This window comes from Bos mutus, chromosome 19, assembly GCF_027580195.1.
Source record: "Bos mutus isolate GX-2022 chromosome 19, NWIPB_WYAK_1.1, whole genome shotgun sequence".
Taxonomy (NCBI): domain Eukaryota; kingdom Metazoa; phylum Chordata; class Mammalia; order Artiodactyla; family Bovidae; genus Bos; species Bos mutus.
Genome location: NC_091635.1, coordinates 21,688,434 through 21,697,542, shown reverse-complemented (window position 1 = coordinate 21,697,542; position 9,109 = coordinate 21,688,434).

Here is a 9,109-nt window from a genome sequence, read left to right as displayed (position 1 = left end):
CAGACTCAGACACAACTTAGCTACTGAACAACAACAAAGTATAGCTGTGCCTTTCCCGTTTCTAAAAGAAAATATTTCCAACATCTGTCAAGGTGAACAGGATTCACCCTAGAAAATGGCTACAGCAGCAATTCTGAATACAAATCTGATCAACTGACTTCCACACTAATAAAGAACAAAACTTTCTAAAGCTTTGTTGCCATGGCTGTTTTTATTTAACAAGGAGATTAATAACTTAAAAAATCCATGAGTCTTCCCTGGTGGCTCAGTGGTAAAGAATTCACCTGATCCAGGAAGATCCCACATGCCTCGGAGCAACAAAAGCCCACCAGCCGCAACTACTGAGCCCATGAACCACAACTAAAGCCTGCATGCCTAGAGACTGTGCCCCAAAACAAGAGAAGCCGCCGCAAAGAGAAGCTTGTGTACCACAACTAAAGAGTAGTTCTGACTCGCTGCAACTAGGGAAAAGCAATGAAGACCCAGCTCAGCCAAAAATAAATAAATAAATAAATCCAATTGCATATTCTGTTGCTTTAATCAGGAAGACAGATCTTTAAAAAAATTTTTTTTAATTTTTAGTAATCCTTTTTCCCATTTTTTCTTAGTGGTAGGTTGTCAGGAAGCATTTAACAGGAGGCTTCCTGTGTGCTGTTTTGAATCTGTCAGGAATTCTCTGTTGCTTATTAATTCCTGAATATTCAGGAATTAAGAGGAGAGGAAAGCCTCTTCCGGGGCTGAGGAATCTAGGCATTTCCTTCCGTTAGTTTTCAATACAGTGATAAGGACCCTCTTCCTTTTTATGTACCGTAAGGTAAAAGGGATTGTTTACACCTCTTTCTCTTTAATATGGATCACCTATGTTTTGTAAATCTGGAATTTTAATCTTTATCTTTGCTGAGAATAACTACCTTGTAAGGCAACCCATTCCAGTGTTCTTGCCTGGAGAATCCCAGGGACCGGGGAGCCTGGTGGGCTGCTGTCTAAGGGGTTGCACAGAGTCGGACATGACTGAAGCAACTTAGCAGCAGCAGCAGCAGCAGTAGCAAGACAGTATATATGCCCACACCATGTTGATTAAACACCTTTGCTCCATCAGAGCTTTGGTCCCAGTGTCTTCTCTCTCTCCCCCACCACCCTCTCTTTCTCTCTCTTTTTCAGGCTAATTCTCTGGAGCGCAGAGGCCCTCTGGGTTCACTTTCCTGCCCAGGCTTCTAAGACCCTCTCGAGAAAGCGCTCTGCACCTTCACCCCATCGAGAGGGCATCTGAGGCCTTCGTGAACAGAGCAAGCCCCTGTCAGGGACTTTATTGGTTTTCTGCGTAAACCAAGGAATATCAGCCTCTTTCTCTCTCCTTTAATTTCTTATCGTTGACTCCAGACCACCAGGTTCCGGTCCATTAAAGGACCTCAACAGTAGGTGTTCTTGAAACTAACATTGGTCAGTCAGGTTTTAAACCAAGAAAAAAAAGTTGCTTTCTCATCTTGTAACTAATTCCAGGAATTCCTCATTTTGTGTGGAGGACACCACCTTGCTCAGATTATCCTTATTTCCATGGTGATAGGCTAGTAAAGGTCCCAAGTGAAGGAAGGTTTATTCAACCACTGTCATTTTCAATAAAAATGTGCATATTCAACTACAGATGGATTCCATTTATGCCACTAATATCTTTCCCAGAATTGCTTTTGGAGGTGCTTTCTCAAATCTATAAATCTGTTTAACTACATGTCAATTCCTTGAGTTAGTGAATTATACCAAGGTTTAATTAAACTGGACTCTCAGGATAAACCTTTAAGGACATTCAACAAAAGAGACATCTTAAAGGTGAGAAAATGTAATCCATATTATCAGTGGGAAAGGCAATCAAAACCCAGCAGCAATGTTCAGAAAGCATAGCTGGCAATAATGCCCAATTTTGCCCAACCAAATGAAATACCATGCTAGACCTACAAGCTTCATCGTAGGAGTCTCAAGAAATGTTACCAAAAGTACTGTACTCTTGCCCAGCATTCACCATCCAGAACATGTTATTCCACCACTGAAATGGGCTTAATCAGAATTAAAGATTTCTTGCTGCTTCTCTGCCTTCCTACTCCTAATCATGAGGATTTTCGGGGGAGTACTGACAGCTGAGCATCGGACTGAGGGGTGTCTCACCGATGCCAGCTGCCAAGATCACAGAGCCAAGAGAGAAAAGTAAAATTCTCACTGAGATGTCCTTTGATGTTTCCGAGTGCACGCTCCCTAACGCAGGCCCTTGTGTAGCTATAGAATACAGCTGAGCTTTGAGTCAGAACCACCATGTCCCTCCCTGAATTAGTTTTCAGTTTCAGAAAAAAGAGGTATGTTTCATTTGTAAGCAAGCTGGATGTAACATTGTTAATCACATCATTATTTCAAGGATACTATAACAGTTTCCCTGTTATAAAAATTAATAATGCAAGCTTTCGTTTCTTGCAGTAAAATCAAGGTTTTCATATATGTGTAACAGTTTGGGAGTCTGACCAGCCGCTGAAAGGCAGCAAAGCAAGTGATGGGTAATATTTCAGAAGGGGCACTCAAGCATGGCTTGTATATCACATTGAGGAGTTATTAGACACGTTAGTGTTATTAGAAAATAAACTCTGCATATAAGGTGTCTAGCTAGTTGCAAGGCAAGAAAACTATTAGTCGTCAAATATTATCTCCTAAAAAAAAAACCCTAGTGTTTATTTTTGCTTTTTTATCACAGCACTTTCAAGGAACTTATTAACTCTCCTCTCCAATTAGAATTCAATTGATAGCTCATTTGTATTTTAATCTAACACTAGCTGCTTGCTAAACCCTGAACTTTTTAGTCTAACCATAAATTTAAGAATCCATTATGGACCCAGGCTTATTAAATTCCTTCGACTAGCAAAAGTTCCCTGGTTTCAGCTTTTGATTTTAGGAAAGGATAAGGTGGAATTTTGTCTTTGTGCACCACCATCAAGTTGCTTAACTGCCTAAGAAGAGGAGTCATCATATTTCCCTTTTCACAAGTATCTGATTTACCCAGTCATTCAGTTTCTCTGGGCCCTTTGCAACTGCTCAGATTTACATGCAATTAAGTGGCTCAGAAAAGGTGGCAAGAATACATAGAAGAACTATACAAAAAAGATCTTAATGACCCAGATAACCACAATGGTGTGATCATTCACCTAGAGCCAGACATCCTGGAGTCCAAAATGAAGTGGGCCTCTTAGGAAGCATTACTATGAACAAAGCTAGTGGAGGTGATGGAATTCCAGCTGAGCCATTTTAACACCTAAAAGATGATGCTGTGAAAGTGCTTCACTCAATATGCCAGCAAATTTGGAAAACTGAGCAACGGCCATAGGACTGGAAAAAGTCAGTTTTCATTCCAATCCCAAAGAAAGGCAATGCCAAAGAATGTTCAAACTACTGTACAATTGCACTCATCTCATATGCTAGCAAAGTAATGCTCAAAATTCTCCAAGCGAGGTTTCAACAACACGTGAACCGAGAATTTCCAGATGTTCAGGCTGGATTTAGAAAAGGCAGAGGAACCAGAGATCAAATTGCCAACATCTGTTGGATCATGGAATAAGCAAGAGAGTTTCAGAAAAACATCTACGTCTGTTTTATTGACTATGCCAAAGCCTTTGACTGTGTGGATCACAACAAACTGGAAAATTCTTAAAGAGATGGGAATATCAGACCACCTTACCTGTCTCCTGAGAAATCTGTGTGCAGGCCAAGAAGCAACAGTTAGAACCGGACATGGAACAACGGAATGGTTCCAAACTGGGAAAGGAGTATGTCAAGGCTGTATATTGTCAACCTGCTTATTTAACTTATAGGCAGAGCACATCATGGTGAAATGCCGAGCTGGATGAAGCACAAGCTGCAATGAAGACTGCTGGGAGAAATATCAATAACCTCAGATACCCAGATGACACCACCCTTATGGCAGAAAGTGAAGAAGAACTAAGAGCCTCTTGATGAAAGTGAAAGGGGAGAGTGAAAAGCTGGTTTAAAACACATCATTCAAAAAATGAAGATCATGGCATCCAGTCCCATCTCTTCATGGCAAATAAATGCGGAAACAATGGAAACAGTGAGAGACTTTATTTTCTTGGGCTCCAAAATCACTGCAGATGGTGGCTGCAGCCATGAAATTAAAAGATGCTTGCTCCAAACATTCTCTGATGTAAATCATAGCAGGATCCTCTATGATTCACCTCCCAGAGTAAGGGAAATAAAAGCAAAAATAAACAAATGGGACCTAATTAAACTTAAAAGCTTTTGCACAACTAAGGAAACTATAAGCAAGGTGGAAAGACAGCCTTCAGAATGGGAGAACATAATAGCAAATGAAGCAACTGACAAAGAATTAATCTCAGAAATATACAAGCAACTCCTGCAGCTCAATTCCAGAAAAATAAGTGACCCAATCAAAAAATGGGCTCAAGAACTAACGACATTTCTCCAAAGACATACAGATGGCTGACAAACACATGAAAAGATGCTCAACATCACTCATTATCAGAGAAATGCAAATCAAAACCACTATGAGGTACCATCTCATGACGGTCAGAATGGCTGCTATCAAAAAGTCTACAAACAATAAATGCTGGAGAGGGTGCGGAGAAAAAGGAACCATCTTACACTGTTGGTGGGAATGCAAACTAGTACAGCCACTATGGAGAACAGTGTGGAGATTCCTTAAAAAACTGGAAATAGAACTGCCATAGGACCCAGCAATCCTACTGCTGGGCATACACACTGAGGAAACCAGAATCAAAAGAGACACGTGTACCTCAATGTTCATTGCAGCACTGTTTACAATCAACAGGACATGGAAGCAACCTAGATGTCCATCGGCAGACGAATGGATAAGAAAGCTATGGTACATATACACAATGAAATATTACACAACTATTAGAATGCATTTGAATCAGTTCTAATGAAGTAGATGAAATTGGAGCCTATTATACAGAGCGAATTAAGTCAGAAAGAAAAACACCAATACAGGATATTAACGCATATATATGGAATTTAGAAAGATGGTAAGGATGACCCTATATGTGAGACAGCAAAAGAGACACAGATGTAAAGAACAGACTTTTGGACTCTGTGGGAGAAGGCAAGGGTGGGATGATTTGAGAGAGTAGCATTGAAAGATGTATATTATCATATGTGAAATCGCCAGTACAGGTTCGGTGCATGAGACAGGGTGCTCAGGGCTGGTGCACTGGGATGACCCTGAAGGATGGGATGGGGAGGGTCAGGATGGGGCACACATGTACACCCATGGCTGATTCATGTGAATATATGGCAAAAACCACCACAATGTTGTAATTAAGCTCCAATTAAAATAAACTAAGAAAAAAAAAGAAGATGGTTGCTCCTTGAAAGAAAAGCTATGACAAACCTAGACAGCATATTAAAAAGCAAAGACATTACCTTGCTGACAAAGGTCTAGTCAAAACTATAGTTTTTCTAGTAGTCATGTATGAATGTTCGAGTTTGACCATAAGGAAAGCTGAGCAATGAAGAATTCATGCTTTTGAACTGTGGCGTTGGAGAAGACTCTTGAGAGTCACTTGGACTGCACAGAGATCAAACCAGTCAATCCTAAAGGAAATCTGTCCTGAATATTCATTGGAAGGACTGATGCTGAAGTTGAAGCTCCAATACTCTGGCCACCTGATGTGAAGAGCTGACTCACTGGAAAAGACCCTGATGCTGGGAAAGATTGAAGGCAGGAGGAGAAGTGGACAACAGAGGACGAGATGGTTGGATGGCATCACTGACTTGATGGACACGAGTTTGAGCAAGCTCCGAGAGTTGGTGAAGGACAGGAAAGTCTAGCGTGCTACAATCCATGGGGTCACAAAGAGTCAGACACGACTGTGGGACTAAACTGACACTGAAGTGGCTCAGACCATAAAGAATCTGCCTGCAATGCAGGAGACCCAGGTTCAATCCCTGGGTCGGGAAGATCCCCTGGAGAAGAGAATGGGTACCCACTCTAGTATTCTTGCAGAGAAAACCCCATGGACAGAGAAGCTTGGTGGGCTACAGTCCATGAGCTGACCAGAGAAGGGAATGTGATCAAGGGTAGAGCACCTATGAGTGCCACGCTTAAAAAGCTGACAGCTTTTTGAGACCCTCCACCAAATTACATGGGGCTTCCCAGATGGCTGTGGTAAAGAATGCCTGCCAATGCAGGAGACTCAGGAGACATGAGTTGGATTCCTGGGTCGGGAAGATTCCCCTGGAGACGGAAATGGCAACCCACTCCAATAGTCTTGCCTGGAGAATTCCATGCACAGAGGAGCCTGGCGGGCTACAATCCATGGGGTCGAGAGACTCGGACATGACTGAGCAACTGAGCACACAGGCATGCCAGATACATGCTGGAAAAGGGAAAGCATTTGTCCCTGGTTAGATTGCACGTGTGCATGCTGTCACGTCTGACTCTTTGCAACCCCATGGACTGTAGCCTGCTAGGCTCCTCTGTACATGGAATTTTTCAGGCAGGTCTTCTGTGTCTCCTGCATATCAGGCAGATTCTTTACCACTGAGCCTATTGAATTATATCTCAAGTTAACCAAATTAATCTAGAAGTAACTTTGAGAAACACCTTAAGTATTTGTGGCTTATGTTGGCATATCACAGAACATGTTGAGATTTTAAAAAATCTAAGAAACTTTGTCCAACTCATTATTTACCAAAAATGTGTGTCTAGGCAGCCCTTTTCCCTAAAATTGTTTTAGCAAAAGCTCAGGTCTCCAGTGGGTTGAGGAGCATGCTGTGAGTAATGTCTATTAAAACCTTCCTAACTCAAAACATTGGCTTAATTTTTCAATGTTTTATGTCTTGCAAAATATAATCAAATCACATCTTTATCATTGCATCAACTCGTTAAGATTCTACGGACACTATCCTGTTACTAAGGCTAGTTCACAGTAATGTGCTGTTAGCCTTGTTTGGGACTCCAATATACTCAACAGTCAAGAAGGTGACTTCCATGTAGGGCAGAACAATTCTGTAACTTTATTGCTTGCCCATTTAGTGACATTCTTTGGCTCAGAAAACACCTTCTGCATTTAAAAGACATGCAACTAGAAGTTTTTTAAAGAATACTTTAAACTGATATATCCCAAACGGGAGGCCTTGTAGACCAAGCATAATTACCTAAGGAAGTCTAGACTAAAAGCTGAATACTGTCACTTGGGCAAAGTGTGTGTGTGTGTGTGTGTGTGGCGGGTGGTGGTGGTGTGGGGGAGTGGGCACTCACTGGGCACCAGTACAAATAGAAACACACATTATTCAAGCACTGAACTCTGAGGGCCATTAGTTACTAATTCAGAGTACTTCCTAACATTGGAGAGTGCCACAAAAAGACACACCTGAAGAGTCCTAAGGAAATGAGTAGGTCCACTACGTGAGGCATGTCAGATTCTTTGTAACCCCATGGACTATGTAGCCTGCCAGGCTCCTCTATCCATAGGATTCTCCAGTCAAGAATACTGGAGTGGGTAGCCATGCCCTCTTCCAGAGGATCCTCCTGACCCAGGAATCGAACCCACGTTTCTTAGGTCTCCTGTACCGGCAGGCAGGTTTGTATTTTTTTTACCACTAGCACCACCTGGGAAGCCCAATAGAGTCATTAACCACGTGTCAGAAAAGGAAACAAGTCTCACCAAAATTTGTAGAGCTTAGGAGGTTGAGGGGGTCCCCAGTGGACTGGGGCCCCGGACGTGTGCGCGGGGGAGGCCTGCCTCCTGGGCTGGAATCACTGCCCGGGCACAGGCGCTGCAGTGAGGTGGACACCCTTCCAGGGCCCAGAGCCAATGTAGGGAGCCTGGGCCTTTCCTCCCCAAAGCCAGAGAACACGCGAGGTGGGTGCAATGTGGAGGGCTGAGAGTACCCAGCCCCTCTTCCCTGACAGATAGCAGGGGCCCCTGCAAACACAGCAACAGGCCCTAAACACCGGGCCCCTCTGGAGATCAAAGTTTCAAAAATGAAGTGGTGTTTTAGTGAACCACTATCTTGGGGGGAAATCAACAGTGTCCACGTCAGAACCCATGAGTTACCCTTGCCTTAAATAGCCATGACTGCCACCTACTAGACTTCTCAAACATGTTTTAGGTGATTTTAATTCAGATCCGGGTAAATCAGAAGTTGTCCAGTGGTTTTTAACAAAACAAAACTATGTATAATTCGCCACATTGATAGAAGGGAAATTTCCATTCAGTATTTCCTAAGTACAAGCCTGTGTAAGTATGCATGGAAACGAAGCAGATCACCTGAGTTGGGGAGCAGTCTGGACAGGGGGGCAGGGGGGGCGGGTCACAGCCAGCCCAGGGTCACTGGGACCCAGCCTCATCCATGCACTTATGGATCAGATGCTCTGTGGCCACCTTCCTGCAGCACAGCAGGGGGTGGCATGATGGACCACACAGCCTCAAAGCCTTTCTACTGGGGTGATTCCTTAGGCATGAGATTTCAGAGTTCCTTTGGCATGATATTTCAGAGTTTCCTTTTGTAAACAATGAAAATGTGGTGATCACACAACTTGACGCATCATAAACAGTGAATGTTACTCACAAGGGAGACGCTCTTTAGGGACCTAATTCCACTGTATCTGACCGCACTTTTCAGAGTCTCCACACCATCTTGGGACCAACTCAGGGGACCTGAGTCAGATGCATCCCAGAGTCCTGAAGAGGGGGGACCCTGAGCAGAATCCAAACGCAGCTATGCAGGTGGACAGGAAATGCTTGTAGATAAAGACCAGGCAGGTCTGCCCTTCACCTCACAAACAGAAGAGCTCCACACACACACGAAGGTTCCCAAGACTAAAAGGGTATCTCTTTAATTCAGAATGCATCCTATGGCTCACATGCATGGTAATTTAATTCTGAAACACTGGATTCTACCTGAGAGATTCTCCCAGATGTTTTTTCTCCTTTTAGCTTTTTTTTTTTAAGGCAATTGATATCAACTGTAGATTCAAATCTTCCAACAACTCTTAAAATCTACATCTGTTCAGAATGAACATGTTCTTTAAAAGCTTTTCAGAGGGAAAAGGTGATACAGAAGACGAACCAACGTT